Here is a 7,991-nt window from a genome sequence, read left to right as displayed (position 1 = left end):
GAGAAGAATATGCATCTTTCTTCTACAGGGTAGTTAGTATAGGTGTTACAAGAGGATTGGGAACAGTTTTAAGATTATTTAGGGATATCCTGGAGTTCTACTTTAATTTCTTCACTCCTGAAGTATAAAAATAGAGTGGCCAAAAACATAAAAATGGAAAAAAGGTGCAGAAACATTGTTTTCTCTAATGCACAATGCAAAACTCCCATAGACACGGGAGACGTCACTTGAAGCCTCTAAATGGAAGCCAAAGCAATGAAGTAATTGGCTTACAGTTTCACACATATTAAAACTTAACTATATGAAGCAGAACCAAACCCATTGATTAAACTCTTGCATGCCATGAATGGCAACTGTCACGGTTGCTTGTCCTCTCAACTGAACTGTCAAGCTACCAAATGGCACGTGTCAGAACTGATCACATGTGCAGCACCACGGCAGCTGCAAATTAAACAGGAGCTAAGACGGCAGTTTCCTTGGCTGTGAAGAATAAGATGGTTTACTTCCACTGAAAAAGCTCAAGGTTCATATATTCTATGCATGAAAGTAACAAACTTTCTGTGCACAGCAGCCCCCCCCCCCCCCAAAAAAAAACTTACCTGAGCCCCATCCCGAACCAGCTTGTACATACATTTGTACAAGCTTCCAAGTCTCTCCCTTCTCATGGGCTAGGACAGCAGCAATAGCCATTGGCTCCCACCACTGTCAATCACAACCAGTGACCCAATGAGGAGAGAACAGGGCTGAGCCACACTCGGTGTGTGAATGGAAACACAGAGCAGAAGTTCAGGTGCCCCCAGAGCAAGCTGCTTGCTATGGGGCACTTGGCAGGAGGAAGGGGCCTGGAGCTCTGGCAGGGGACCCGAGAAGAGAAGGATCTGGGCTGCTCTGTGCAAAACCATTGCACAGAGAATGTAAGTATGACATGTTTGTTTTAAAAAAAAAAAAAAACCCCAAGCCATTAATATCAGTTTAAGTCTATAGGACATTAAAAAAAATGGAAGTATTTCAGCAGCCCATGGTTGACAGATTTGGGCATCTGAAGCTGGCCATATGCTGTTAATGTTTTCGTTCACCAAGCCGAAAAGAGGGCAACAGAGAAATCCCCTGTGGCCAAGGCATTATATTCTGACAGCTGCACCTGCCAAATTACAATGATCAGCGGCTGCAGCCACTTATCAGGAAAAGTTTTCCAGCATGTCTTTTTGACAGAAATCGATCAATGGATCGACTTCTGCAAGTGGGGACGGCTACACACTGATTGGAATTAGGATGGTCCCTGCTGAACCAGCCATATTTTGATCAGAGAATGGCCAGCTTAAGCAGCTAAAGGGTAAATAAGCTGTGGAAGGCTAGGCAAGGTTTGTACAATTGTTATGCGACATTCCAGTTTGTTTTACATATTTGTGTTACTAAATACAGTGCTAAATATCTTTAAAAAAATAAAAAAATAAAAAAAACACGTATACAACTGAGAGATCATTCTAAACAAGTGTAATTAAAAAACTTTTCATAGGTATCTACTGGAAGAAAAGCTGCATTATCTAAGGCCAACCGCACTTACATTTATTCATTCTTTTTGCATCAAGATAACAAGCAGTCAAATGTATTTTGAAACCTCCACTGTCAAGTCACTAGTAGGTGTCAATGTTTCATTTACCAGTTACAAGCTGCCAGGTACCATGGAAACAATGAAAAGCATTAACAACATTTCAAATGACACTAACAATGTAAAAGATGCATAGAGATCATAAAAACTAGCCTTAAACCCAGCACAACATTACACAGCCTTAACAGAATACCAGCCTTGAGAGACATACATAATTCATAAACAGATGGGTGGTGGGTGCAGATCATTCGTTATTCAGCAACTCTCATCTAAACCAAAAAAAAAGAAAAAAAATGCCTAATAGCTAATAATGACAATTGACCACTAAAATGCCATTTAGAAATGCTTTTGATTTCCAGTAAAATTTTTATAACCTGAGACTTCATAAAATGAAAGATGGAAAGTAAGCCAAACTAGACTAGAGAGGGAAGTAACAGGTGGGTATATCGAAAAAAAGAACACGTTGAGGAATTTCAGATAGAACAAAAAAAAAAAAAAAAAGTTTTAAAGATCTAGAAAACAAATGCAAAATAATTACAAATCAATTATTACAAAAACGACTGTAATGATCCTGTCAAGGAGTTTAAAATGAACAATAACCAACATCACTGAAAAAAAAGGACACAGCATAAGCTGCTGACAATGAGTCTTGTGTATAAAATGACCGAAAAGTTTCAATGTTGCCCAATGCAGTTACATTCTAGCTACTATTCTTAGTACAGGTAAAAAAAAAAAAGAAGCACCTGGTTGTCAAGGACAATGCAAATTTTAAGACACAGGAAAAGTGGGAAGACTTAAATGCTAGGACCATAGCCCCCACAGAACAGTAAAGTGACGAGATAGGCATCTGAAAAGTGACTTAGCAGCAGGGTGTAGTAAAGTGCTTTGACAGAAACCTTCAGACAGAAAGTTATAGAGTGTGATAGCATTGCTCCAGAAGTCAATAATAATGATGGCCCTCCAGATAATAAGGAAAAAGTCATCTGAACCTTTGAGATCAAACATGAAAACACGACCTGGTGTAAACATGTTACATGTATAGTGGAAGCACACTGGTACAAGAAAGTGGCAGGTCATAACATGGTAAAACTTAAGCTAGCCATAGATTAATAGAATGTCAGCCAGTTCAGCAAGGACCGGCCAAGATTCGGACCAACTATGAGAAGGCTGATAGTACCCCATCGATCGACTTGAGTAGAATCAGATGTCAGATTTTTACATGCGATTATTGCCATCGGCAGCAGCTGCTAGCAATAATCACTGTGTACCCACAGCAGGGACAGCTCCCTGACAGGAGAACACAATAGCTCCATGGGAGGGGTTCCCCCATTAACTGCAATCTGCAGTTGCAGGAAAAAAATAAAAATAAATAATAATTTTAAAAAAATCCCATCTATGGCCTGCCTTAGAGTATGGCTGCAAGACTTGCTAAGCTCCAAATAAAAGATTATATAGGTAGGTAGCTAGCAACTCTAATAACCCTCAGAATCACAATCAAGTGAATAGAAACAATAAAAGTGCTTGTGTGTTTAAAGGCAAGTTGACCGTGCGATACAATAGCGTTGGAAAACGTGGTGGGATTCTCTTAAGAAGTAAAAATATTGTTAAAAAATTCTAAATTAAAGTAATCTAAATTCCATACTTTTTTTGGATAAAAATGGAATGGGAAAAACCCAGCTGGAAAGATTTCCCTTCACCTTCTGTCCTGAAGACATAACAGGAAGTGAGAGGAAATCTCTTCAAATTGCCCTCCTAGCCTGGCTTCACAGTTGAGTGTTTTGAACTTTTTTTTTTCACATTTTTCAAGCTTGAGTCCTTATGCACACAGGACGTTTTTGCAGCTGCTCCTAGGGGTGTCAGACATTTTTTTTCCTGCCCCTAAGCTTCTCTACATGTTAATCCCCAAGCACTTGACGCCTGTAAACACACCTAAATGCTTAAGCATTAGACACTTTTACAAACCTCAGTCATTTTTTTCTGAAAAACCACTTCTGGCTCCTAGGAGAGTTAAAAAAAAAAAAAAAAGTCCTGTGTGCATGAGGCCTGAGTGTTTTCGCTTTTTTGCTTTAGCCAATGGAAAGCTAGTTACTAGTAGCAGACAGCTAAGAAACAAACAAAAGAAGGAAAAAAAAAAAAAACATTTTAAGGCTCTCCAAATAAAGTAATTTAAGGCCAAAACACATGATCGCGCCCTAAAGAAGCTCCTGCTATTTTTCTGAGCATTGAGCAACAGCAGAGCACATCCCACAGATGTGAATGGACACAATAGAACAATGTAGAAATCTGGTGATGAGAATAAAGCACTTCTAAAAATCATTCAGGTGTGAATGGGGGCTTAGACCACTGACATGGAAGCAATAGTCCCTTTTGGAAGATTTCTCCTCTGATTCTGGTGACAACCAAAAATGTGGGAATTTTCCAGTTGTCACCAGGATAAACAGAGTGTGTGACTCTTTAAACCCTCTAGCCCAAACTATCCAAAAAAAAAAGAAAAAAAAGTTTTGACTTTAAAAAGTCCATCTGTCAATTCCTAGAGCTGGTTCACACCACAATTTCTGAGTTTCGCATGCGGTCCAGCGTATTTTATTCCTCTTTTTTTATTTTGACACTTTAGGACCATGTGCACTCGGGTACATTTACATGCTTTTTTTTCTGTGTTCTGGATGCAAAAAATGCAGCAGGTTCTATTTTTGTTGACTGCACTGGAACTGTCCACAGTGGCATGACCTAGGGTCATTGGAAAACACTGTGCATACATTTTTGATGCAATTTAAAAATGCACTGGAAATTATTTGGTGAAAATCAGCCCTTAGAGAGTGTTTATTGAAAAGTGACAGTTAAGGAAAAAAAAATAGTAATTTCAGATCTACCAGAAGAGTCCCTAGGTGGAAATAACTGCTCCACAGACCCCACCAGAACCCCACAGACCTCCTCCAGAACACTACAGTCTGGGGGACATGGAGTGGTCAATGAAGGCTTCAGACTTGTAAAGCTGCAAACGTAGATCATGAAACCTGATGTTAGCTGAAGGGTAAAAGGGCCATTCATTTAGCAGTCTTCTCCAACCATAGCAGTGAAAATCAGCCCTTAGAGAACTGTCTATTGAAAAGTGACAGTTAAGAAAAAAAAAAAAAAACACAACCTTTGCAATTGCAGATCTACCATAAGAGTTCCTAAGTGGGAATAAGTGCTCCACAGACCCCAACAGAACACAAGAGAACCCCACAGACCCCACCAAAACCCTACAGACCCCACCAGAACACTAGAGAACCACACAGGCCCCACCAGAACCATACAGTCTGGGGGACATGGAGTGGTCGATGAAGGCTTCAGACTGATAAATCTGCAAAGCCAAGGTAGATCATAAAACCTGATGTTAGCTGAGGGGTAAAAGGGCAATTAATGTATCAGTCTTCTCCAACCATAGCAGTGAAAATCAGCCCTTAGAGAATTGTTTATTGAAAAGTGACAGTTAAGAAAAAAAAAAAAAAAAAAAACCTTTGCGACTGCAGATCTATCATAAGAGTCCCTAGGTGGGAATAAGTGCTCCACAGGCCCCACCAAAACTTTACAAGCCCCTCCGGAACTCTACAGTCCCATCCGGAACCCTACAGACCCCACAAGAAACAATACAGACCCAACCAAAACTCTACAGTCTGGGGGACATGGAGTGGTTGATGAAGGCTTCAGACTGGTAAAGCTGCAAAGCCAAGGTAGATCATGAAACCTGATGTAAGTTGAAGGGTAAAAGGGCAATTCATTTATCCGTCTTCTCCAACCATAGCAGTGAAAATCAGCCCTTAGAGAATTGTTTACTGAAAAGTGACAGTTAAGAAAACAAAAAAAAAAAAACTTTGCGACTGCAGATCTATCATAAGGGTCCCTAGGTGGGAATAAGTGCTCCACAGGCCCCACCAGAACCTTACAAGCCCGACCAGAACTCTACAGACTCCTACAGACCCCACCAGAACCCTACAGACCCCACCAGAATCCTACAGTCTGGGGGACATGGAGTGGTTGATGAAGGCTTCAGACTGGTAAAGCTGCAAAGCCAAGGTAGATCATAAAACCTGATGTTAGCTGAAGGGTAAAAGGGCAATTAATTTATCAGTCTTCTCCCACCATAGCAGTGCAAATCAGCCCTTAGAGAATTGTTTACTGAAAAGTGACAGTTAAGAAAAGAAAAACAAAAAAACTTTGCAACTGCAGATCTATCATAAGGGTCCCTAGGTGGGAATAAGTGCTCCACAGGCCCCGCCAGAACCTTACAAGCCCCAGCAGAACTCTACAGAACCCTACAGACCCCAGCAGAACCCTACAGACCCCAGCAGAACTCTACAGAACCCTACAGACCCCACCAGAACCCTACAGTCCCCACCAGAACCCTACAGTCCCCACCAGAACCCTACAGACCCCACCAGAACCCTACAGACCCCACCAGAACCCTACATCCTGGGGGACATGGAGTGGTTGATGAAGGCTTCAGACTGGTAAAGCTGCAAAGCCAAGGTAGATCATGAAACCTGATGTTAGCTGAAGGGTAAAAGGGCAATTCATTTATCAGTCTTCTCCAACCATAGAGGGTGGGGTAAATAAACACAGAAGACCTGAATAGGGGTGTTAAAGGCAGCTGCATTAGTGAATCCCCCTTCAGGCCATAAGCCAGGGGGGGTCTGTGGCAGGCATAGAAAGTGGAGTGCTGGGAGAGCAGCAGAAAAGACAGGATGGAGACATGACTGGGGGGTTGTAGCATGGCTGCACACACACATATGTATACAGAGAGAGACAGGGGGGCTTTAAACAGAAGAGATGTGGTAGATGAGGAAAAAGGGAGGGCTGATAAGGTGGGGAGGGGAGTCACAATCCTGACTAGTGCTCTCTATTCCCCTGTACAGGGAGCCTAGGTCCCCCTCACTTTGCAGGGGGGGGGGAGATCTAATCACACACTGACCTGCTGCAATGGTGCCGCTGGACTTGCCGTGTGTCTGTGGAGATGAAGCCGTCCTCTGCTGCTGCTTGCTGGAGGGGGGTTTCTCCACCGGGCAGAGCACAGACACACAGGGCAAGGGGAGAAGCCTCGCTGTGTGCACAGCCGTGCGGCTGCCGAAGCCACGGAAAAGGACAGATCTGTACGGAGGCCACACGGGGCTCACTCCTGCTCCCGACCGCTCCCCCCTTAGTTAAAAAAAGAAGATTGGAAATGAGGAGGAAAAAAAAATTCCGGCAGGAGTTTAAAACAAAGAGGCGGAAATAGCCGAGCTGTGCCGAGCAGAGCCGAGTGTGAGAGCTGCGCCTGCGCCCGGCAGGAGGGGGGAGGACAGCGAGGAGAGGGGGGGAGCTGGGCTTGTTCTCTAATGCAGGCAAGCAGGCAGCCTCCTGAGGTGAAGGCTACAAGTGATCCTGGGGGACTAGACCCATAGGATTTAAGGAAAAAAAACCTCACATCTACTGTCAGCAGGGTGAACAAGGGGGAAGTGTTCAGAAGTCCCCAGAAACATCCAATCATGTGCTGGGATTTAAAAAAACAAAGACTTTCTCCTGCCTGTGATTGGAAGTTTGAAGTGAACGCAGGCTCACTACATTGAAGTTCACTTCCACACCACCAACACTGAACCCCCATTCACACTGAAGCGTTTTTCAGTTTGTTTCCCGACTAGAGACTAACTAGTGCATTCTCCTAACTCATCTCCAACCCGAACTTGTGCTTTTTTGATACCCCAAACGAGCCAAGAGTTATTCTTCGCAGCACATGGAATGACCCAGGCCTCAGCTCACTGAGCAGCAAGTTCTGGTTGGAGATGAGATCGGAAGATGCCCAAGACTCTTCCTCAGGCCTGTGCATTTAATCCCTCCATTTACACTTCAGTATTTTCAGTTTGTTTCCCAACTAGAAACGAACTTGTGCATTCTCTGAACTCATCTCCAACCCGAACTTGTACTTTTTTGGTACCCCAACGAGCCATGAGTCATTCTTCACAGGTCATGGAAGCTTCAAGGCATGGACTGACCCAGGCTGCAGCTCACTGGACAGCAATTTCTGGTTGGAGATGAGTTCGGAAGACGCCCAAGCTCTGTTCCTCAGGCCTGTGCTCAACATGCAGAATCCCATTCTTTCCAATTGTCCTTGATCACACAAGTGTGCTCCGTCACTCTATGCTCTATGTTTAAAAAAAGTACATGAGGTTTTATGGGGGGCATATTTAAGTATTTTTGGCCCCCATGGACTTCAATGGGGGTGCATTTAATCCCTCCATTCACACTTCAGTATTTTCAGTTTGTTTGCAGACTAGAGACAAGCTTGTGCATTCTCCGAACTCATCTCCAACCCAAACTTATGCTTTTTTTGGTACCCCAAGGAGCCAAGAGTCACGCTTCGCAGCTC

General features: G+C 43.2%; 1 protein-coding gene across 2 annotated transcripts in view; it reads right to left on the bottom strand.

The window, feature by feature from the left end:
- PCGF3 (polycomb group ring finger 3) overlaps positions 1-6,905 on the bottom strand; it is a 127,596-nt gene extending 120,691 nt beyond the window's left edge. For both annotated transcript variants that reach the window (XM_089670875.1, XM_089670877.1), the window contains exon 1: positions 6,561-6,905. The gene's annotated coding sequence lies outside the window, so the exon portion shown is untranslated. The remainder of the gene's footprint in view (positions 1-6,560) is intronic.
- Between the last annotated feature and the right edge of the window lie 1,086 nt (positions 6,906-7,991).

The sequence above is a fragment of the Staurois parvus genome, unplaced genomic scaffold, assembly GCF_062004578.1.
Source record: "Staurois parvus isolate SC_StPar_1 unplaced genomic scaffold, SC_StPar_1.0 ptg000096l, whole genome shotgun sequence".
Classification (NCBI taxonomy): Eukaryota; Metazoa; Chordata; class Amphibia; order Anura; family Ranidae; genus Staurois; species Staurois parvus.
Note: the sequence above shows the minus strand (reverse complement) of the source record. Positions and strands in the feature narration are given on the sequence as shown.